The sequence below is a fragment of the Bos indicus genome, chromosome 3 (assembly GCF_029378745.1).
Source record: "Bos indicus isolate NIAB-ARS_2022 breed Sahiwal x Tharparkar chromosome 3, NIAB-ARS_B.indTharparkar_mat_pri_1.0, whole genome shotgun sequence".
Taxonomy (NCBI): Eukaryota; Metazoa; Chordata; class Mammalia; order Artiodactyla; family Bovidae; genus Bos; species Bos indicus.
Window position 1 is genome coordinate 21597272 of NC_091762.1, and position 23174 is coordinate 21620445.

Consider the following 23174-nt stretch of genomic DNA (forward strand, 5'->3'; position numbering starts at 1 on the left):
AAACGTGGGAACTTTTCAGATACTACCTTTCTCTGAAAACTGACTCTTCCTCATTGTTAAAATCCCCACTTCATGACCTGCTAAGCAGGAAAATTAAGCAGGCAAATAAAACGAAGTTTAATTTCTAATAGTTGAAATTAAACTGCCCTTTTGAAAATAATCTCAGAAAAGAGGGAGAGATCCTGTGACCTGAAATCTGCACTGACTTTTCCAGGATCTTTAGGCAGGTCGAGAGCCCCTAGCGGTTCTTGAACAGTCTGGTGGCCAGAGCTTCAACTGAATTCAGTACAGGCCTAGAAAGTTTGATCGGCCTGCGTTGATGTTCCGTGCCAAAGAGCCAAAAGCCCTAAAGCAGAGCCTCTGTTACAATACCTGCTAAAACGTGAAAATGGGATTAAACAACAGGACTCTAAAAGTCGACTGGCATACACCACAGCTGCAGGACCGGGGCTCCCACAGTCCCACCCCCAGGACTCTGCGGGGAGGGTAGAGGGAAGCGCAGCGGGGAAAGGGCTTGCGAGGAAGGAGCCCGCGGGTCAGGCGCTTCGAAGCAGAGGGAGGGCGAGAAGAGCAAGTCCTCCGGCTCCCGGGTGGGTTCGAAACATCGATCACTTCCGAGAGCGCCGAAAAGGCCGACTGAACAGGGTGGCGCCGGCGCTGGTCCACAGCACGGGAGGAGCGGCGTTTACACTGCTGGGCAACCGGGTCACCCGGGTCTCAAACAAAGCCAAACCACCCATCCCCACTCCTGTGGCTTCCTGGAGCTGAAGCGTCCACAGAGGCGACCCCCGCCCTCAGGTGCATAGCAGCACAACTGGAGACTCTGCACCGGGTGTGGGATCCGGAAGCCAGACTCCGGAGTGCCCGAGGGGCCCGGTTTCGGGGGAGGGAAGGAGCCCTAAAGCAGAGGCTCTTGGGAGCCGCAGTCTCCTCGCCTGAGACTGGTGGTTCCAGGTTCATTCTTCAATTTGAAAGACTGGTGACCAAGAGAGTGCCGGTAGGACTTGAGGTTTCGGTGGACATAGAGTCAAGTTCCCACACAGCCTTCGTTTCTGTAGTGTAGTGGTTATCACGTTCGCCTCACACGCGAAAGGTCCCCGGTTCGAAACCGGGCAGGAACACACTTGCTGTTTTCCTGAGATTTACATTCCCATTCAAGAAACTAAAAAGGGGGGCAGAAGGTGTGGCAGTAGTGGGTTCTCTTAAATTTTCCTTGGCCCAAGAAACATGGGAGGAGTTCCTTGCCTCCTGAAAGCCCCATCGGCCCTAGAATCAGCCCTGGTTTCTCCGCTCTGAGTCACACTGTAGACCAAGCCGTAGTCAGTGAATCCAAGGAGGGCACAGGACAAGAGTGACTTCAGGATGCCTTTACCTTCTGAAATCCCCGCACCTTCTCATCTGGGGCCTAAACAGTCTCTACCGCTGGCACCTACTATGTCTCTGAAAACCAAGAAGTTTATTCCTTGTGAAGACTTGGCTTTCCCTCACCCCAGCACACGTGAGAGACACCGAATTTGAGTCACAGAACAAAAGAACGAATTCAACTCTACACCGCCGGCTGGAGCCAAAGACGCAGGATGAAGAGCGTCAGGCTCTGCGGATTGAGGAAAAGCAACCGGTCCTCGTGCCACTATCAGGAGAGGCCAAGAAGTTCATTGGAAGGAGGTCAGAGATCAGGGAGTAGATGGACCCGCTCATCACCCACTGAAAGCCAAGTGGCCCATGCTTGACAAGGAAACATGTTTAGAAGGAGAGCGTTACCTCTCACCAACCCTGGATTCCAGGTCTTCCCCCATGATCTGCCGCGCCTGCCCTGTCTGCACCTTGGATGACACCAACTTCCTTGGGCTCAGACCAAGAGTAGTATCTGACGCAAGGCTTTCCTCAGACCCCACATCCCGTTAGGACTTCGTGTTTGCTTCTCGGTCCATGTGGACTTTGGTCTACACAGGCCCTCTTGTTCTAGACTCTGGATTTGTGTAAACGACTTTCCTGATAAAGGCGGGAAATCAGTGGAACGCTCGGCTCCCTCACCCTGAAACTCGGATGAGGATGGTGGGGGCGTTGGGTGGCCGTTGGGCTCAGTGCTGGGCGGCTTCCCTCTTCTGGGCCCGGCCTCATGGGCAGGGGCAGGGCCCGGTCCACTCAGCGCGCTCGCCTCGCAGGCTCAGGAGCCCCGCGCCTTCCCTTGCGGCTGCAGGGAGCCATGTGTCTGTGGTCCCTCGGGTGCCTGTTGTCCCTCCACCCCGTCCGGGAAACGACCACCGCCCCCTGGTCCAGTCGACGTGAGACGGCAACGCCGCCGCCGGAGGCGACAGAAAGTTGGCGAATCCGTTCCTCTGGCTGGACTTGGAAGGTGAAAACTAGGACCTGCAGGGGAGGAAAACAGGGGAAAGCTCATGAAATGTCCTGATCTAAAGCTGTTTTGAAGTCCGCCTCTTTGGGGACTCAGGCTCCAGCGCTGGTGAGGATGCTGCCGCGCGGTCGCACCCTCGATTGCACTCGGAGTCCACGCGGAACCAGGCGGAGCCCCGCGACCTGGGGGCCGGTGCGCACGCGGCCCGCGCCTTCCCCGGAGTAGGAGCCCCTGACCGGAAGAAAACGCGGTGACCGCCGCACCAAGAATATGAGAAAACCACTGCCGGAGAAAATGGCACATGCACCTCCAAACTTGTTACCCTTCTAAAGGAAACCAGAGACAGACAGACAACTTTGCATTAAAGTCTTTCAGCAAAAAGAAACTCTGCCCGCTTGTGAGGTGAACACGAAAACCCCTCCCGACAACTGTTTTCCGGAAAACCGCCTTTATCTCTCTCTCCTCCTAGGTTAAAATTCGAGCTCCAAGACCTGTTGGAAAATATTATAAAAGGCAAATAAAAGGCGTTTCAGACATTGTAAAAGGGAAAACAAAGCTGTCCTTCAAGCAGAATCTCAAGCACAGTGAGGGATGAATCACCACGAGATCTGTGTGGACAGAGCCTGGCTCCTCAGCGGCCTTATGCAGAGACTGACTGCAAGCAAACTCAGTACAGGCTGGGAGGCCCGACCCGCGTTCATGTTCGGTATTTCCAAACAGACAAAAGACCTGAGCCGTCAGCCTTTGCTGCGCTTCCTGCTAAAACGTGAAAATGTGACGAAAGTCTTGGACTTAAACTTGATGACTAGAATAAGCTACAGAGGCAGGAACCTGAGGAATCACCTTTCCCAGGGATGACGCTGGAGAAGCGAGGTTGCGAAAGGGCTGCGACGAAAGAGCGCGAGGGTCAGGCGCATCAGAACAGAGGGGAGGGCGGGTCTTCGGATTCCCGGGTGGCTTTAAAGCATGGATCATTTCTGAAAGCGGAGCCCACTGACCGCCGGCGCCGTGAAAAAGGCCACCGAGGCGAGGGTCTGCAGCCCATAAGGGGCTGTGTCCTTGTTGCTGGGCATCGAGGTGGTCTGGGTCTGAGAGGCACCTAAAGCCCCAGGCTCCTTCGGCTTCCGGGAACTGGGGAGTCAGCGAGGGCGACCCCTCCTTTCCGGTGCGTAGCTGTACTCTAGTTGCAGGATCCCGAGGTTAAAACTGTCGGGGATCCCCGGGTGCCTCGCTTCAGGAGAAGCGAGGAGCCCTAAAGCAGAGCCTTTCAGAAGCCACAGTCTCCTTATCTAAGGGATAGCCTCTTCCAGGATCCTCTTCCTTTGAAAATTTCTGATGGCCCTTGTGGTCAAACATAGAATTCTTGGGTATGTCATTAGAAATATATAGCCGTGTGGTTTCCGTAGTGAAGTGGTTATCACGTTCGCCTAACACGCGAAAGGTCCCCGGTTCGAAACCGGGCGGAAACAACCTTACTTTTTCCCAGAGTTTTATACATTTTAAACGCAAAAAAGAAGTCAGCGGCGTGGAGTGAGAGACCTCGAAAGCAGCTGCATTTTCCATCCCCAGTAAACAGGAGTTCCGTGACAGCCTGAAAGCTTGCTCCGCACTACAAACCAAGCCTCCTTTGTCTGAGTCACTGTGGACACCAGGGCACAACCAGCTACTCCAAGGAGGGCACAGAACAAAACCTTTACCTCCGGAAATCCCCTCAGCTCCTCCGGCGCCTACATTTCCTCTACACCCTGACACATATTATGGCTCTGAAAACCAAGAAGTTCATCCGTCTGAAGCACACTTGGCTTTTTCCCACCTCAGCACCCTTGGTTTGCATGAAAGAACAATAGAAACCGAACTGACTCTTCACTGGGGGCTGGAGCCAAAGACTGGTAGAAAAGAACTCCGCTCAACTGAGCTGTCCGGGCATGAAAAGGTGCCCAAACACGTGCCATTAGCAGGAGAGGCACCTGAGCCAGGTCAGAGATCAGGAAGTAGAGCGATCCATCCATCACCCTGTGAGAGCCAGTCAGCACCTGACTCATAAGGACAGCAGAGGTTCAGAAGGAGAGCTTGACCTTGGCTCTGATGCACACAGCGCTAAAGCTAGACCAGGATGGAACCCAGCCTGTTACCTTTCAGCCTGGCCCCAGAGCCCAAAATATGGCCCAGGAGAGGAGAGGGGAAGGGTAATGAACAGCCGGGCAGGAGCCGGGAGACTTGCGCAGCTTTGTTCAGCCCTGGGCCGCTGGGAATCGCCCCCTTTTCTGCTCTCAGCATCTATGGAATATAATATTTACTTTAGTTTTTACGTGGAGATGCTAAATAAGACACTTTGTGAGGTTCCCTGGTGGTCTAGTGGCTAGGATTTGGGGCTTTCACCACCACAGACTGGGTTTGATTCCTTTTTGCTGGCATTCTGATTTGTAGTTTGTATTGATTCCACTGTGTCTGTGTTCATTCCACTCTGTCCCTCCCCAAAATAAGGTACTGATACAGCTTCTAGGTTGAGAATTCCAGTGGATAACACCCAAGGAGTTTTTTGTTGAAATTTCTCACTGAAATGTAATTCTGAAGAAGAAAAAACCAAAAAGTTTAGTTTCACTTTATCATAGAAACAAATTAGTATGTGCCTAGTATGCTAGTATAATAATTCAAGTTGATAATAAGGATAAATCTCAAATATTTTAACACTATAGAAAATTATAATAATTGATGTGTGATCATACAGAAAATGTTGTACTTCTAGAGAAGACTCCTTGTATGCATCACACCAGTTTAGTAATTTAGGTCTAAAAACTACTTTGTTTTCCAAATATTGTAATAATATGGAAAATATTGGTAGCATAGTATTCTAGTTTGCACAAGTCTTGGGTTTATTTTCTCTTCAAAATTCTAATAACACTGTACTGCCTAAATTTTCTATACTGGTTTTACTTGTTTATCAAAATTTTTTTAATCCAATAAATATTTATATCTATGAAATTTAAAACTATGTGTTCCAGTAAATTAAGTATACCATATATGCTAAATAGAGATTGATATTATAATTCTAGAAATCATAGTCACTTAATTATTCTACTTACAATTTGGCGTATCATTTACTGTATGATTCCAACATACATTTCTCTATGTCAGATCAACTTTTGATGTTAAGGTCTATTTTATCTTTGAAGTCTTTGACTGATATTAAATTGATTGATGTGTGATCTTTGCCTGTATAATGTATAACTGAGATAGAAATGAGAACCGCTGTTTTACTTCAATGCTGCCTCCTATATTTCTAGATTATAGAATGGCCATATGTGAACAGGTTAAGAGGAGGCTCAGGTACCTTTTATAAGGAGGTTAGTGACTGTGTCCATCAATGTCACTGTAAGAATTGTGGAACACATGGAATGTCTGCTCTAGGAAGTGAGGTGCTATCACTGAAAGCCTGCTGTTTCCTTAAAGTCCTTGTTTATGTAATAATACTTAAAAAAAAAAAAAAAGATTTTAGTTCTTGGTTTCCTGCCTTCTACATCTGAAGTCATCCATCTTACTGTTATCATCTTCATTGTGCTTCTCTTATCTCCATCACTGCTAGAACCCTAGGCCGAGATGAGCAGATTAGCCTGGAAAAAACACACTGCCAGGAACCAGTTCTGCTCCTACTATACTGTCCCCTTTTGATCCTCCAGATGTGGACTCACCAGGGCAGAGACCTTGAGTTGACTCAAAATGCAGCATTTCTCTCCCCCTCCCCCCGCAGCAGGGCCTGGCATCTAATAATTGCCTGAGTAGTGCTCAGTGATTAAAAGCAATCTAGTGCAATGGTGAAAGGAAAGATGAAAAGGAGAAGAAATTGGGTTGATTTGGGGAGACCTAGAGTATGAGGGACAGAGAATGACAGACAGACAAAGATACTCACAGAGAGTAGAGAGAATCTCCAAGAGTTAGGTTTACTTTGTGAGACCCTAAGAGCTCATGGTCATAGCAAACACTGCATCATTTCTCTCCCCGGGGGAGGCGGAACTAAAAAGCCTAAACTGAGCGCCGAAGAATTGATGCTTTTGACCTGTGGTGTTGGAGAAGACTCTTGAGAGTCCCTTGGACTGCAAGGAGATCCTACCAGTCCATTCTGAAGGAGATCAGCCCTGGGATTTCTTTGGAAGGAATAATGCTAAAGCTGAAACTCCAGTACTTTGGCCACCTCATGCGAAGAGTTGACTCTTTGGAAAAGACTCTGATGCTGGGAGGGATTGGGGGCAGGAGGAGAAGGGGACGACAGAGGATGAGATGGCTGGATGGCATCACCGACTCGATGGACGTGAGTCTGAGTTAACTCCAGGAGTTGGTGATGGACAGGGAGACCTGGCGTGCTGCAATTCATGGGGTCACAAAGAGTCAGACACGACTGAGTGACTGAACTGAACTGAACTGAACTGAAGAGCTCATGAGTGCTCATGAGATTCAACAGAAGAACTCAGGGAAGGTCGACTAATAACTCTTGGTACCAGGTCTGCACAAGATGGATTGTCAGGTGCAGAATCCTATTGGTCCCAACAATTGTCTCAAATGGGATAATTTTTGCAGAAACAGCCAAACACTGTCAAGGAATCACATAGAGACAGTGATTGGCATGTTAAGGTAGGCTTAAATAAGAGGTCAGCCAGTTATTAAATGTGCACATCCAGATGGCAAAAATATATTCATGAAGAAAAGGGAAGAATAAATGTCTGAGACCAATGTTTTCCCCCTCTTATCAGTAAATTTAGTGTGAAGCAATTCGGAGTCACTCTGATCAGTCTTCTCTGGACTTGAATAAGTAGGTCACCACCGAATTAATTCGAGTTATTGGAAGGCTTTCTAGAAACATCTTGGAAGTTTAGCTGCTGAACATATGCAACAGGGTGATGTCCACTTGGACTTTTGTTGTACCTCTAACTTAGTTGAATCAGGAGGGTACCACTTCCCTTGTTAGAGTATCTTATAGACATATCTCATGTTTGTCATGATGACAAGATATGAAGAAAAAATCTGTTTCATGGAGTTGGAAAAATGGGAATACAAATTGGCACACCTGCTATTGAAATCAAACTAAGAACACTTAAAATCCCTTCAGCTTCTTACAAAGGTGGAGTGAAAAAATCAGATTTACCCTCCAGCCTGAAATCAGATCTCACTCTCCCCTTCTTGCTCGCTCCAAAAGGAAAAATAAAGGAAATTATATAATATCAGTTTCTAGAAACAGAATATCAGGCAAAAGGGGACAGCGGCCTCTGAGAGATGAGAAATAAGGTGAGTCCTGCCATTGGCCCATGTTAATGCTTTCAGAGAGTGTCCAGGTTGGGCAAGAGAAGGGGGATTCAAGACCAACTCTTTGGATTGTTGAGTTTTACTGAGTTTTGCTGGAGAGCAAGGCAGCCAGGGTTCAGAGAACAAAGGTCCAGTGATGAGAAAGCGATCCAGTGATACAAAAAAGCCTCCCGTAAGTAGTAAGCAGAGTTCTGACAAGAGTAGGCTTGTGGAGAAATGCCTCAGACAAAGAAAAGAAATTTTGAACAAGATCATAGAACAGTGCTTAAAGTTCATCTAGGATAGACGATTGTACACACTGTTGCCAGTCAGACTGGACTTCTGATATAACTCATGAACCTTGGAGAAGACCACAGCTCTAGAATAGTCAGCCCTTGAATGATCTACCAAAAAAATCATGAAGCAAAATCCAAAGAGATCAAACTGTTTACAAGTCACTTAACTGTACCCCAAAACAAAACTCAAGGTAATTCATAGAAATACCAAAATACTAGTACTAATACCAAAAAACTAGCCAGAAGGGAAATTTTGATGCTGTCCAGCATCCAAACAACAAAATGCCAGGCATGCAAAGAGGCAGGAAAATATGATGCAAAAGAAAGAATATAATTAAGCAATCAAAACTGAGCCAGAATTGACATGATGTAAAACTCTGTAGAGAGGACTTTAAACAACTACCATGACTATGTTACATATGATCAAAAAGTTCATTAGAAATGTGGAACACAAAAATGGCATAAAAGCAAACTTTAGAGATGAAAATTATAACATCTGTGAGTCAACGACAGACTAGACATTGTAGGAAAAGGTTAGGGAATACTAAGCCTTGAACAACTGAAAACATCCAAAATGAAATGCCAGTAATTAAAAAAAAAAAAGAACATAGCACCACTGGAAGGTAGAGCAACTTTAAAAGGCCTAATATAGGAGTGGTTGGAGTCTCTGAAAATCCAGGAGAAATTTTTTGAAGAAAGAAAACTTGAGGAAACACAATAGAAAATACTCCAATCATAATGAAAGTTATGAACCCACCAATCAAAAGAGCCAAATGAACTGTGAGCACAAGAAACAGGAAGAAAACCATGCCCAGTCCCATTATAATTAAACTGCTCTAATCCACTGAAAATGAAAAAACAAAACAAAACAAAAAACACACAATGCAGCCAGACAGAAAAGACACAGCACATTCTGAAAACAAAAATAAAGTTTGTGTCAGATTTCTCATCAAAAGAAATGGAAGTGAGAAATCAGTGAAGCAACATTTTTAAAGGACTGAGAGTGGAAAAAGTCAGGGTGGAAGTCTATGCTGGCTGCTGCTGCTGCTGCTGCTAAGTCACTTCAGTTGTGTGTCACTTCAGTCGTGTCCGACTCTGTGTGACCCCATGGACCGCAGCCCAACCAGGCTTCTCCATCCATGGGATTTTCCAAGCAAGAGTACTGGAGTGGGGTGCCATTGCCTTCTCCAGTCTATGCTTACTCCCTGCCAAAAAAAAAAAAAAAAAAACCTGAAATATAAGTTGAATGATGACATTTATAGACATACACAGGCTGAAAGATTTCATTACCAGCATATTCACACAGCAAGAGAAGTTAAAGGAATCCTTCAGGAAGGAAGGGAACTCACATCAGATGGAATTCCTGATGGACACCAAGGAAATGAAAGAAAAGAGACATGGCATATGCATGGGAAAATATGTGCTTTTTTATTATCAATTAAATCTCTTTAAAAATACGGAACAATTTAAGGAAAAGTAACAACCTTGAATTTGGGGGTCATAACATATGCAAAGTAAAATACCAGACAACAAAAGCATAAGGGCGGGCAGGCGAGAAATGTGAGGAGGTGTCCCTCCCTGGAAGGCAGACTGCACTGAATTACAGATGTATGTATGCTGTCACACCTAAAACAATTGCTGAAATAACAAGATATTTATAACCAATAAGTCAACAAAGACAAGAAAAAGGAATCACATACAAAACCATGTAAAGGCTGCTGCTGCTGCTGCTAAGTCACTTCAGTCGTGTCCGACTCTGTGCAACCCCATAGACGGCAGCCCACCAGGCTCCCCCGTCCCCGGGATTCTCCAGGCAAGAACACTGGAGTGGGTTGCCATTTCCTTCTCCAATGCATGAAAGTGAAAAGTGAAAGTGAAGTCGCTCAGTCGTGTCCGACTCTTGGCGACCCCATGGACTGCAGCCTACCAGGCTCCTCCGTCCATGGGATTTTCCAGGCAAGAGACTGGAGTGGGATGCCATTGCCTTCTCCAGTGTAAAGGCTGAGATAGAGTAATTACTCTTCCAGGATTCTACCCTGTCCTCATGTGTACAAGAATGATAACTGTCAGAGGAAAAGCATAGAACCAAACCGCAGAAGTACATGGAAGGGGTTAAATAGAAACTACAACAGTGGGAAAACTTCATTGGTAAAAGGAGTTTACAGGGTAAAGAAGATAAGCCTACTCTTTCGTGAATTACAGGATTCCCAGTGACCTGCTTTTTCCTCCAGAGGGTGAAGGAATGTCCTTGTGTGTATGTGTGTGTGTGTACAAGACACAGAGGGCAGTTGGGTAGTGGGTTTGGGAGAGGATGCGCGAACTAGAAACAATCGTTCATTATTTACTTTCTAAAAGAGTGACACGCGTCCCTGGGTGGGCTCGAACCACCAACCTTTCGGTTAACAGCCGAACGCGCTCACCGATTGCGCCACAGAGACACAAGAGGACGCTGGTCTTTATTCTCACTGAAAGCAAGCCTATCTACCAAGCTAGGCGGAGCCACCTGTCTCTCACATGACAGTAGCTTCTGCTCCAAGCCTCGGACAACCATGGAAAAGGAATCCACTCCGCGGGTTGGATCCCGTGGGGAAGCCGGGCGATGCCGAAGGCAGAAGGGCAGCCGAGCGTCTCCGCCCCTCCTTGCTCCTCTCCCGTTTCAGATGCAGCGCCGGGAGACGCCCCGAGCCTGAGCCGAGGGGGACCCGAGGGAAGCTGAACATCCGGAGGGCTCAGTGATGGCTCCTTGTTTGCTACGCCTTTACTCAACCACCTGCGCCGCTGGGCAGCGGTTTAGTAGGTGAGATCCGTGTGGCCGCAGCTGGAAAGAGATCAGATCCCAAGAGGAAGAGTGAAAAGCAGGGAGAACAAAAAAAAGGCATGAATGAAACAAAGAGACCTCCCAGAAAGCCTGTGAGGAGATTGGGACCAGATCCTGAGAGAGAAAAATTACTTTTATAAAGTAGCAAAATAGGGAGGGAGAATCGGAGAAAACATCAAAGAGAGAAAAGCACGAACTTCTGTAAGTGTGCATGAACAAAACAGCAAAAACAGTGTGGTACATTTATGTGGAGACCTGTCTGTGCAGTTAGGACTGCAGTCATACAGGTCTGTGGTGCATTGTGCTTGTATAGCGTAAGTGCTGCATTGTAGCGGCAGCAACCTCGGCTCCGATCCAGGCTATAGCAAGGTAGTGTCTATAACCTGTCTTTCCATTTGCCTTTTTTCTTTTTTTTAGTTGACTTATAGTTGATTTACAATGTTCTGTTAGTTTCAGGTGTACAACAAAGTGATTCAGTTATACATACATACATGTCTATTTTTTTTCAGATTCATTTTCCTTGTACATTACTACAAAATATTGAGGATAGTTCCCTGTGCTATACAGTAGGTCCTTGTTGGTTATCTATTTTATATATAGCATGTGTATATGTTAATCCCAAACTCCTAATTTATCCCTCCCTCTTTTTCCCTTTAGTAACCATAATGTTTTCTAAGTCTGCAGGGCCATCTGTTTTGTATATAAGTTCGTTTGTATCATTTTTGGTTTTGTGTCTTATATTCCTCATATAAGCAATATCATATGAAATTTGTCTTTGGCTTACTTCAGTTAGTGTGACAATCTCTAGGTCCATTCATGTTGCTGCAGTTGGCATTATTTCATTCTTTTTTACATCTAAGTACTATTCCAACTCTTTGCTTTTAATTCCAGCACCAGCTATGTCCCTTAGCAGTGGTGGGAGAGCAGAGTTTGCCGCTGGCCTTGCAGTGATATACAGTGAGACGAGGAGTAAATCCCAAAGCACACAAATCTACTGGTCAAAGCAAAACCTAGGACGATTACCTGTCTCACTGTTAAGCAGAACACAGCCCCAAAGTTGAAATATCACCTCTCAAGAAGACTTGTCTATAGTTTGCACTAATAAAATAACATGGTCATTGCTGGCTTTTTCTGGTAAAGCTATTTCTTTTTTGCTTTGGTTTTAAATTTATTTTTTTTATTTTTAATTGAAGGATAATTGCTTTACAATATTGTGTTGGTTTCTGCCATACATCAACAGGAATCAGTCATAGGTATACATATGTCTGATTGATCACTCTTGATCCTCCCTCAAGTTTCCTCAGTACCATCTTTCTAGATTCCATATATATGTGTTCATATACAGTATTTGTTTTTCTCTTACTGAGAGTGAAGATATTTCTGACATCAGTGAGGGCTTTATTTACACTAAAGGAGAACAAGGATTTAATGGCTTTACAATAAATACAAACTAGTCCTCACAGTCTATCTACAACTTGTCTCCAGTCACCATTCACTGATTTTTATGGAAACCGTGAATCATTGAACTATATTTTACATAGTGTAAAAAGTACACACCTTTAGTTCATAGGCAGTTTGCTGACTTTGGGCAAATGTAGTCATCACCTGAATCAAGTTATAGAAGATTCCCACCATCCTAGAAAGTCATTTGAGCCCCATTTCAAGGCAATCCCTACACTAGATCGATTGCTAATTATTATTGTGAGGTCTATTGCAATAGTGTACTGTTGCTTGCTCTTGAAATTCAGATGAATGAATGTACATTTTTTGGTAACTTCTATTTCATGCAAAATTTTGTTCACTAAATACATTCATATTATTATGCATATCACATTAATTTTGGTATTATTGGAGTAATTCCGGTGGGGATTTTCTGGTGTTAATTGGTGTTCTTGATGAATATTCTTAGTGTTTTGATGTATATTCCATAATAGACTTTTTGTGTACGTGTACATCCACAGAAGTTCCGCAGTTGCTGGGTCATGAAGTCAAAGATTAACTTTAACTTTATTAGAAATTGCCAACAGTCTTCCAAAATGATGTCAAACCAACTACTACAGATGCAATTGCTCCAAATTTGTCAGCATTTGATAAATGAATTATTTTAAATATAGTCATGCTGGAGGGTGGAGAAGGCAATGGCATCCCACTCCAGTACTCTTGCCTGGAAAATCCCATGGATGGAGGACCCTGGTAGGCTGCAGTCCATGGGGTCTCGAAGAGTCGGACACGACTGAGCTTCACTTTCACTTTTCACTTTCATGCATTGGAGGAGGCAATGGCAACCCACTCCAGTGTTCTTGCCTGGAGAATCCCAGGGATGGGGGAGCCTGGTGGGCTGCCATCTCTGGGGTCGCACACAGTTGGACACGACTGAAGTGGCTTAGCAGCAACAGCAGCAGCAGCATGCTGGAGGGTGTGTAATGATATCTCCTTATAGTATTACTGCTTATTTCCCTAATGAGTAAAATTATCAAGAATATTTTGTTACAACTCCTGGTCATTAAAATATCTACCTTTGTGATCCAGGAAGACCCTGGCTTAGGTTTCCCAGGAAAAGAAAAAGCAGTGCTGTGATCTATCCCCATGGTGCAGACGGATCCTCCAAAGTATCTCTGGTAGACAGAGACCCAAGTTAGAGTTGTTCCCAGAGGCCACTGTCTCACATTCAATGACTGGCCCAGCAAAAGCAGATGCTGCCGCCCTCCCAGGTTTTTGTCATCTCCCCCCACTGACATCTCACTTGTCAGTTGAGCAGGGTGGAATATATTTTTAAAATATTCTCTTTCAATCTATAAATTCACATTCATTTCCCTGAGTAATTGGAATTTCCAATTTGTCTCACTACCACAAGGAAAAACCTGTTATTGGTGACATAAGCAGACAGTTCCTGTAAAAATCAACACCAGAATATCAATGCTCAGGCCTGGGGCATCTCCGGGTGATCCAGATACATGCCCTGACTCTCCAGTTGCTGCTGTTTGGAATCCCTGTGGTCTCTACCAGGCAGTGGGCACGTTTTCCCTTTTCTCTTGGACACTTGCTCAGAAGACCTGTTAGGACAAATGTTATGTCCATTGTAGGGCAAGAGGTGAGAGAGGGAGTGGGGGTGGTAGATGAGGGGTGGGGGGGTGTGGACCAAGCCTGCAGAGGCAGCAGTGGAAGAGACAGCACAGTGACTGTGGGTGTGTGTGGGTCTGGAAGAGCTGCTGAAAGGCAGTCTGGGGGGTGAGCGTATGTGCTCTGCCTGTGTGGGGAGGAGCAGGAAGACCGGGAGATCTTTGCTAGAATTACTTTGCAGAGAGGGATTTGGTAAGGGTGGAGGGGAGGAGGGTGGCCCTGAAGAAAGATGGTGGCTCATGGGGTACCTAGCAGCAGAGATACCGTGATCTTGAAAGGGCTTAAACCAGGGCAAAGCCTTGTCCATTGCCTTCGTGTGGTGCTGAATTCTGTGATTTTCTTACTACTGGGAAACTCGACTTCAGAATTTCTGCTTGATGATCTCTAGATAGTAAAATGTGTATATTCATTTAGGTGAGTTTGAAGAAAGGACAAGCTTAAACTGTGGAGTGGCCATCAGAATAGATTAGAGTAGCAAGGGATGGATAGGCATTACCCGGAAAATGTATCAAAGGGCCTCATCCAAGTGTATCATCCACACTTGGCTAATAAAAATTTTCTACATCTTGATCCTGGTAATTATTTCACGTCAAATAGCTGTTCATTTGTGCATCTTGTTCTGTGATTACACACCTTAATAATTTCCTTTTTGGATAGAATTGGCGGTCACATTTCAGAGAACCCAGTGTAGACCATTACGGCGTTTAAGAAAAGAAAAAAACAAGGAGATGCCAGGTGTAACCTAATGCCGTGACTCGGATTCGAACCGAGGTTGCTGCGGCCACAACGCAGAGTACTAACCACTATACGATCACGGCGCGCCACACTCAAAGCTACAACAATGAGTTTTGATCTGTGTTATTTGACTTAAAATGATTCCAATCATTGTGCTGCTTTATTCTTGGAAACTGTAGGTATTCTTTTTCTCTCCTGCATCTCCAATGCCTGCTTTCCCTCTCTTCCTATCAATCCTGATACAGGATGAGAAAACGAAACCAAACCGAAAACCAATTCTCACCTCCCCAGATCTGGCACGCTCTTTCTAGGAAGTCTGGTTGTCTTCGTTCCCACCTCGCCAGCTTCTTTCCTGGCTCTTCGCGTTTGTCCCTTGCCGACCTTGCCCACCCCCTGGTTCCAGCTCTTGCCCCACCAACTGCGGCCGGTCAGAGCGAGGGCAGCGCCGGTTGCGCAGACGGCCGGGTGAAGGCGGAGCAAAGAAATGAAAGAACCATTACGAGACCAGCAGGCGTTCAGCTTCCCTTGGGCCCCCTCGGCTCAGGCCCGGAGCATCTCCGGGGCGCTGCTTCTGCGGCGAGGACGCTCGGCTGCACTTCTGCCTTCTGAATCGCCCGACGCCCGGCTTGCTCACGGCTTCTCCTGTTGTCCGAGGCTTGGATCCGGCGCCGCTCTCCAGGGAAAAGCGGGTGGCTCCGCCTGGCGTGGAAGGAGTGATCGCTCATCCATGGGGATGAGAAGAACCTGATGTACGCCTATCTCTGTGGCGGAATCGGTTCGCGCGTTTGGTTGCTAAGCAAAAGATTTGGTGGTTGAAACCTACACAGGGACGCCTTGCCTGTGCGCACCTGTAAGTACTCAAAGGCTTAGTGGTTGTTTCTACTCCTCGCATCCTTTCCGGGAAAGGCCAAAAAAGCCTCTTCTACAATCATCCTCCAGCTCCGAGAATGAGTGCAACTGTATCTCTTCACGTTCCTCCTTCACTGTGCATGTTATAAACCCCATAACTCACCGTTGTTTTTAAAAATTTGTCCTATATTTCCAAAGAGATTTAAATTAAAAATCTTGTATTTTTTCCCAGGCAGATGCTGTCTCTCTTTTCCTTCATCCCTGTGTGTACATCTAGATTTCCACCTGGTGGTGTTCTTCCTGGAGGGCTACTGTAACATTACTTGAAATGTGGGTCTGTTGGTGATGAAGACTTTCACCATTTGTATGTCTGTAAAGCCATGAAATTTCCTTGGAAGGAAAGTTATGACCAACCTAGATAGCATATTCAAAAGCAGACACATTACTTTGCCAACAAAGGTCCATCTAGTCAAGGCTATGGTTTTTCCAGTGGTCGTGTATGGATGTAAGAGTTGGACTGCGAAGAAAGCTGAGCACCGAAGAATTGATGCTTTTGACCTGTGGTGTTGGAGAAGACTCTTGAGAGTCCCTTGGACTGCAAGGAGATCCTACCAGTCCATTCTGAAGGAGATCAGCCCTGGGATTTCTTTGGAAGTAATGATGCTAAAGCTGAAACTCCAGTACTTTGGCCACCTCATGCAAAGAGTTGACTCATTGGAAAAGACCCTGATGCTGGGAGGGATTGGGGGCAGGAGGAGAAGGGGATGACAGAGGATGAGATGGCTGGATGGCATCACCGACTCGATGGACATGAGTCTGGGTGAACTCCGGGAGCTGGTGATGGACAGGGAGGCCTGGCGTGCTGTGATTCATGGGGTCACAAACAGTTGGACACGACTGAGTGATTGAACTGAACTGAAAGGTCATTATTCACCTTCATTTTGAAAGACTTTTGGGAGTGGGTAGTGATAGAATTCCACCTTGACTTTTTAGGCTTCAGTCCTTTAAAGAGGTTGCTCCACTGTCTTATTACTTCTATGCTTCTTTCTTTTTAAAATTGTTGTTGAATGTGTTACAATATTGTTTCTGTTTCTTTTCTTTTTTTCTTTTGCCACGAGGCATGTGGGATCTTAGCTCCCCAACCAGGGATCCAACCCACAACAAGGACCATCAAGGAAGTTCCTCACTTACATGCTTATGATGAGAAACCTGATATCTTTATTTTTGCTTCTGTAGATACTGGTCTTTTTCCTCTGGTCTCTTGGGGATTGTATTCTTTTTCAAAGGCTTTGAGCACTTTAATTATGATGTGACTAGACATGGTTTTTTCATACTGTTGTGCTCATTTATTTTGTTCATTTGGCTCCCTGGATCGGTGGGCTTATAATCTTTACTACAATTGGAATTATCTGACATTGTTCCTCCAAAAACTATTTCTTGTCCCTGGGTATTTTCAGAAACATTAACCACCTATGTATCATTTCTTTTAATGTTGCCCTACCATTAAGTGACACTGTTTTCATTAAAACTATTCTATTTTGGCATGAGTTTCCTTTTGGAAACAACTGTCCTTGACTTTGTGTTCCCTAATTTTGCTTTTTTTTGCAATGTCTAATCTGCTGTTCAATTGTCTTGGATGTTATAGTTTTCATCTCTGACATTTGATTTTTGGCCATTTCTGTATATTCCACGGTTCTAGTTAACTTTTGAGACATATGCACACAGTCACAATAACTGTTTAAAGTCTTCTCTGCTGATTTTTATATTGTGTCGGTTCTGGTTCAGTTTTGGTTGATTAATTGATTCATTCATTCATTAGGAGACTTCCTCCCTATCTGTTGTTTTCCTGCCTCTTTGCATGACTGTCATTCTTTGGTAGGAGGCCAGACATGATCAAAATTTCCCTTTCTGGACACTGGCTATTTTGATATTTTTATAAATCTTCTTGAGTTTTACTCTGGGGTACAGTTGAGTGACTTGTAAATGGTTAGATTCCTTTGGATCTTGTTTTCCTGATTTTTTTAGGTAGGTCAGTCTTGTGCTAATTATTCCCATCACTGTAAAAAGTTTCCTGACCAATGGTCAATGAACTACAAGTAGTCCAGTCTGTCTGGGGGGATCATACAGTGTCTGTCCTGTATGAGCACCAGGCATTGTTCCAGGATCTTTTTAAAAGTTTCTTTCCTTGGTCACAGGTACTTTCCTCATAACGATACCCTAATCATTACTCTGCTGAGTACTTGAGTGAAACCCTTTCATATCCCTGGATTCTTTCTCTCTCCCCCACTCACTCTTTCTCTTATCACTGGACCTTTTTTTTAAAAATATTTCTTTCTTATTATTTACTTTTATTGGCGAATAGTTGCTTTATGATGTTATGTTAGTTTCTACCATACAGCAAAGGGAGTCAGCTATACATATACACATATCCCCTCTTTTTAGGACTTCCTTTCCATTTGTGTAGCCACAGAACGTCAAGAGTTTCCTATACTACACATTGAATTCTCATTAGGTATCTATTTTATACATAGTATCAATAGTATATATACGTAAATTCCAATCTTCCAATACTAGCCCCCCTTTACCCTTTGATACCCAAACATGTATTTTCTACATCTGTGTCTCTACTTCTGCTTTGCAAATAAGGATCACTGGATCTTTGTCCTGTGAACTCTAGATGCCTTACTCTCCACCAAGATTCAGCTTCATTTTCACAGTCCAAGGAGTTGACCTCAAATCCCTCTCCTGGTGCCCAGCCTGGGAAGTCTCTGAAAGCAGTAAGCTGGGCCCAGTGGCAGAACTCATCTTGTTTATTTCTCATCTCTCAAGGCTTCTGTCCTTTGCTGCCTGATTTTCAGTGTCTTGGAAACCAGTATTTCATGTATTTTTTATTTTTTTTCCTTTGGGAGTAGCGAAAAGGGGGAGAGTGAGATTTAGGCAGGAGGATTTAAATCAGATTTAAATCTGATTCCTGACACTGAACCTTTGCCAGAAACTGAAGGCATCTCTTTATGTTCTTAATTTTATTCAATAGTTGTACTAATTTATATTCCAATGTATTTTTCCAACTCAAAGAATGAGTCTTTTTCTTCATGGTCTTGCCATCACAACAAACTTTCTATATATGAATCTATTTTTCTGATAAGGGGAGTAGTGACCTACTGACTCAGCTTAATGGGAGGTACAATGGAAGGACAATGTGGGCATTACCCAGAGATAGTATATTGCACATGTTCAGCAGCTAAACTTCCAAGATGTTTGGAAAGTATTTCAATACCTATAATTGTTTTCAGTGGTGACCTACATAATTGAGTCCAATGAAAACCAGTCAGAATAACTCTGGAAAGCTTCTTGCAGAGCAGCTTATTGATTAAAGAGAAAACAAAACAAAATCCACTGGTCCCAGACATGTATTCTCTTCCCTCTCCTTTATAAGTTGCATTTTTGCTTTGGTGGGATGCACACAATCTAATGAGGGGGTCTCCCTCCAATATCATTTGCATGGCCATGACTGTCTTCATAAGACACCTTGACAGTACATGGCTAAATCTGCAAAAATTATCTTACTTGAGACAAATTGTTGCAACTGACAGAATCCTGCACCTGATGATACATCTTGTGCAAAACTGGATCCTTATAGAGTTATTGGTTCACCTTCCGATTCCTCTGTTGAAGTTCATGAGGAAACAGGAGCTCTTTGGATTTTCTGTACTCAATCTAGGATGTCTCTGGGTTCTAGGACATTTCTCTCTGCCTCTCTTTCTCTCCCTCTTGGAGTGTGTGCCCTTCTGTTTCTCTCTGTCCCTTATACTCTAAGCTGCTGTGGATATTGCTCACTTTCTCTCCTCCTTGTCAGTTTTCTGGGACTGTACATTAGGATTCCTTTAATAAGCAAGCACTTACTAGGTGCTCACCAGGTACCAGGCCCCTCTCCAGGAAAACCACTGTATCAGGGGCAAAGTCAAGGTCCCAATTCTTGCTGCACCCATACTGGGAGGCATCAAAAGAAGAATATCACACACACACACACACACACACACACACAATCACAGTGGGAGCACAATCTGTCATGTCCTTTCCAGGTTCATCCATCTTCCAGGGCCTAAGGGCCCCAGCAGTGAGTAAAATAAGAATTTCATAGCATGTGAAAATGGTTGACTTGAGATCTACAAGGCAAGTAACCAAGAATTGAGATTTAAATACAGTCTCTTAATCTGTTAACCTATGACCATTCTATAATCTATAAAAATATGAGGAAGCATTATATTAAAACAGTATTTTATTATTTCTACCTTAATTAGAAGTTTTTCAGACAAAGATTATACATTAATTAAACCAATGTAACATCAGTCAAAGAACTTAAAGTTAACAATAGATCTTACAATCACAAATTGAGCTGAACTGTAACAGAGAAATGCAAATTGGAATCACATATTAGATGATACTTAAAACACTTACCCCTAAATTTTAAGTGGAATAATTAAGGCAATATGATTTCTAAAATTATAAGACTCAATCTTCATTGCAAAGATATTATGTGGTATATTTAATATACTGGACACATAATTTTAAATTTTATAAATGTAAATACTTTTTGGAATTCAAATTTGCTTAAGGGAAACTAAAACCAACATAGGAAATTTAAGTACCTCACTTTCATGAGGATTTTGAATAGAAAATAAATCTAAGACTTGTAAAAACTAAAATACTATGCCACCAATATTTTCCACATTGTTAGAAAATCTGAAAGTCAACATGAAGTAGTCTTTAGACCGAAATTATGAAACCAGTATGATGCATACAAGGAGTCATCTCTGGTATTATACACGACAAACATTTTCTATGCAATTAATTATACACCAATTATTAGAATTCTCTAGAGTGTTAACAGTATTTTGATATTCATCCTTATTATCAACTTGCTTTTTTTTTTCTTGTACCTAGGATGGAGAGCACTAATTTATCTAAAGCTAAGCCTTTTTTATATTCCTGAGTTACATTTCAGCAAAACAGAAGGTTCAAGGAAAAGAAAACAAACCCACATGGTTTCTATCCACTGAAATCCTGGAAATAGAAGGTGGATCACTACCCCACTTTGGAGAGAGGCAGCATATGTGTGGTAAAGCAGGATGCCTCTGTGCTTGAATTCAGACTGGACCTGAGACTGGGTCAAGGCCAGAACAACACAAGACTAAGCATTATTATCCTGGGGCAGCACCCCACCAGACAGCAATCACACAATAGTTTTGGAACGCTCTTGAGGATACTCCCCCTCCCTTTGACATGTTTCCCATCTGCTTCTCTCTTCCTCCAAGCACAGAGAAGGATTCTTCCCTCTGTGTCCTGACAGAACACTTTATGCTCCCTGCAGGGCACAGGGAGCCAGGACAAGAGCTGCACTGCCTTGATGGGTTTCTAGCAAAGGAGTGTGGAAATCCCATGGACAGAGGAGCCTGGTGGGCTATGGTCCAGGGGTCACAAAGAGTCAGACAGGACTGAGCGACTGACCAGGAACATGAGGTGAATCTACTGCTCAGACTAACCGAAGATGCCACTGCTGACCAAGGCAATCATCAAGGGGCCAGAGGGCAGCCGGTGCTGTGGAGGGAGGGAGATGGAAGCCTAGAAAGGTTCCTGCAATCACAGGGCAAGACTGGCCTGCACTTGGGAAATAGTCAAATAAAACACTGCCTGTAGCCTCTCTGTATCCTAAAGAGGATGGATTCCAGGTTCCTGAAGGGGCAAGAGGGTCCTCTTCCAGAGGACAAAGCTATCCCTGATCTTCAAAATCACGTCCCACAGAAGTTAACTTTGAGAGGGATGCCAAAGGAAAGAAGCAATCCCGTGGTATCAGCAAGTTACTATCAAGTGGTGTCATAATTCTTATATGAGGAGAGAGTGTGATAGCAAATGTGGGAAAATGTTAACTGTGCACTTAGGTACAAAATATATGATATTAGTATTCTTGCAACTTTTCAGTATATTACAAAAGGTTCTTGTTTTTAATGAATTTTTGGAAACTCGAGTCCCAGATTCTCCTTGGATAAAAACTCTGTATGACTCCGGGTTTGTAACATGCCAGGAGAAAAGAGTGGAGATGTTCGCTGACCAGCCCAGGCTGTTCATGGTATCTCACCTCTAACAGTCAGCCTGAGGTCAAGACCCCCTAAACCCTGACTTAGTGGCATTCAGAAACTCAGTGCAGAAGCTCTTCTTCATTGGACCCTGAAGCAAAAGACAATTCCAATCTTGGTAGAAAGAGGATAACTCCTACGAGTGCAGGAACTAGACCCCAGCTGCAGCTATGAAAGTGCCAAATCCTATCCACCAGACCACCAGTTCTAGATCACCATGACAGAAATAGTATGGACCTAACAGAAGCAGAAGATATTAAGAAGAAGTGGGAAGAATCCACATAAGAATTGTTCAAAAAAGATCTTCATGACCCAGATAACCACTTGTATGATCACTCACCTAGAGCCAGACATCCTAGAGTAGAAAGTCAAGTAGGCCTTAGGAAGCATCACTATGAACAAAGCTAGTGGAGGTGATGGAATTCCAGCTGGACTACTTCAAATCCTAGAAGATGATGCTGTTAAAGTGCTGCACTCAATATGCCAGCAAATTTGGAAAACTCAGCAGTGGCCACAGGACTGGAAAAGCTCTGTTTTCATTCCAGTACGAAAGAAAGGCAATGCCAAAGAATGTTCAAACTACTGGACAATTGCACTCATCTCACACTAGCAAAGTAATGCTCAAAATTCTCCAAGCCAGAGAATTGAACTGAACTGCAGGCAAGAAGTCTAATCGAGTTATATTATTATACTATGGCTGTAGGTGGAAGTCCTGGATTATTTTCAGTGCGTGGGAGGAGGGGGATGGGACTAGGGTGGGCTGGAGGGAAGTGTGGATTCCTGTTCACGTCACAGATTGGTTGTGTCATATGTAGATATCTGAGCGCAGTGGCTGCTGGTCCGTAATCTGGTGCTTAAACACGATATGGTCTCCCGTGGAGTGGGAGAGAATCCAGTGTGCACACACACACACAAACACACACACACACAAGCTATAAATTGCTGTGGGCCTGTTTGTACCAGCAGATAAATTATATGTGTGAGCAGTAACAACGATGGTGACCTCCCATTGCCTGCCCAGGGTCCAAACGAATATGACAGCCACTTCCATTTCTGATTTCCATATCTCAGTATCTTCCTATGGCCCAAGTTAACCCAGAACATGCAGGGATGGAAACTTTGGGAAATTTGCTTCCAGTTTAGCAACCTTGGCACAGATCTACCAGGATCAGCTTCTTATGGGTTTGGCATGTGTGTGTGTATACATACATCCTTTCCTCCCTCTACCCCTCCTTCTTTTGAAACCATTCTTAACTTCCAAATAAACACAAAAGCAAAAGCATGCTTACCCCAAACAACGAAAACATGCTAACCCTTCCACAAAAGAGGATAAAGTCTCTTTGTCTTTGAATGATTTTAATTCTTCTTCTGAGCCACATTCATTCTAATTTATAGATATCCTCTAACTTCAAATCGGAGAAGGCAATGGCACCCGACTCCAGTACTCTTGCCTGGAAAATCCCATGGATGGAGGAGACTGGTGGGCTGCAGTCCATGGGGTCGCTGGGAGTCAGACATGGCTGAGAGACTTCGATTTCACTTTTCACTTTCATGCATTGGAGAAGGAAATGGCAACCTGCTCCAGTGTTCTT

The 23174-nt window shown here is 44.3% G+C and overlaps 4 non-coding genes across 4 annotated transcripts; 2 read left to right on the forward strand and 2 right to left on the reverse strand.

Annotated features, from left to right (window-relative positions):
* The first annotated feature begins 1048 nt into the window (after positions 1-1048).
* Positions 1049-1121, forward strand: TRNAV-CAC (transfer RNA valine (anticodon CAC)). Its single transcript has one exon. It is a non-coding gene; the product is annotated as a tRNA-Val (tRNA).
* A 2631-nt stretch (positions 1122-3752) lies between these two features.
* TRNAV-AAC (transfer RNA valine (anticodon AAC)) lies at positions 3753-3825 on the forward strand. The gene has a single exon. It is a non-coding gene; the product is annotated as a tRNA-Val (tRNA).
* A 6465-nt stretch (positions 3826-10290) lies between these two features.
* On the reverse strand, positions 10291-10364 carry TRNAN-GUU (transfer RNA asparagine (anticodon GUU)). Its single transcript has one exon. It is a non-coding gene; the product is annotated as a tRNA-Asn (tRNA).
* Positions 10365-14610: 4246 nt separating this feature from the next.
* TRNAH-GUG (transfer RNA histidin (anticodon GUG)) lies at positions 14611-14682 on the reverse strand. The gene has a single exon. It is a non-coding gene; the product is annotated as a tRNA-His (tRNA).
* Between the last annotated feature and the right edge of the window lie 8492 nt (positions 14683-23174).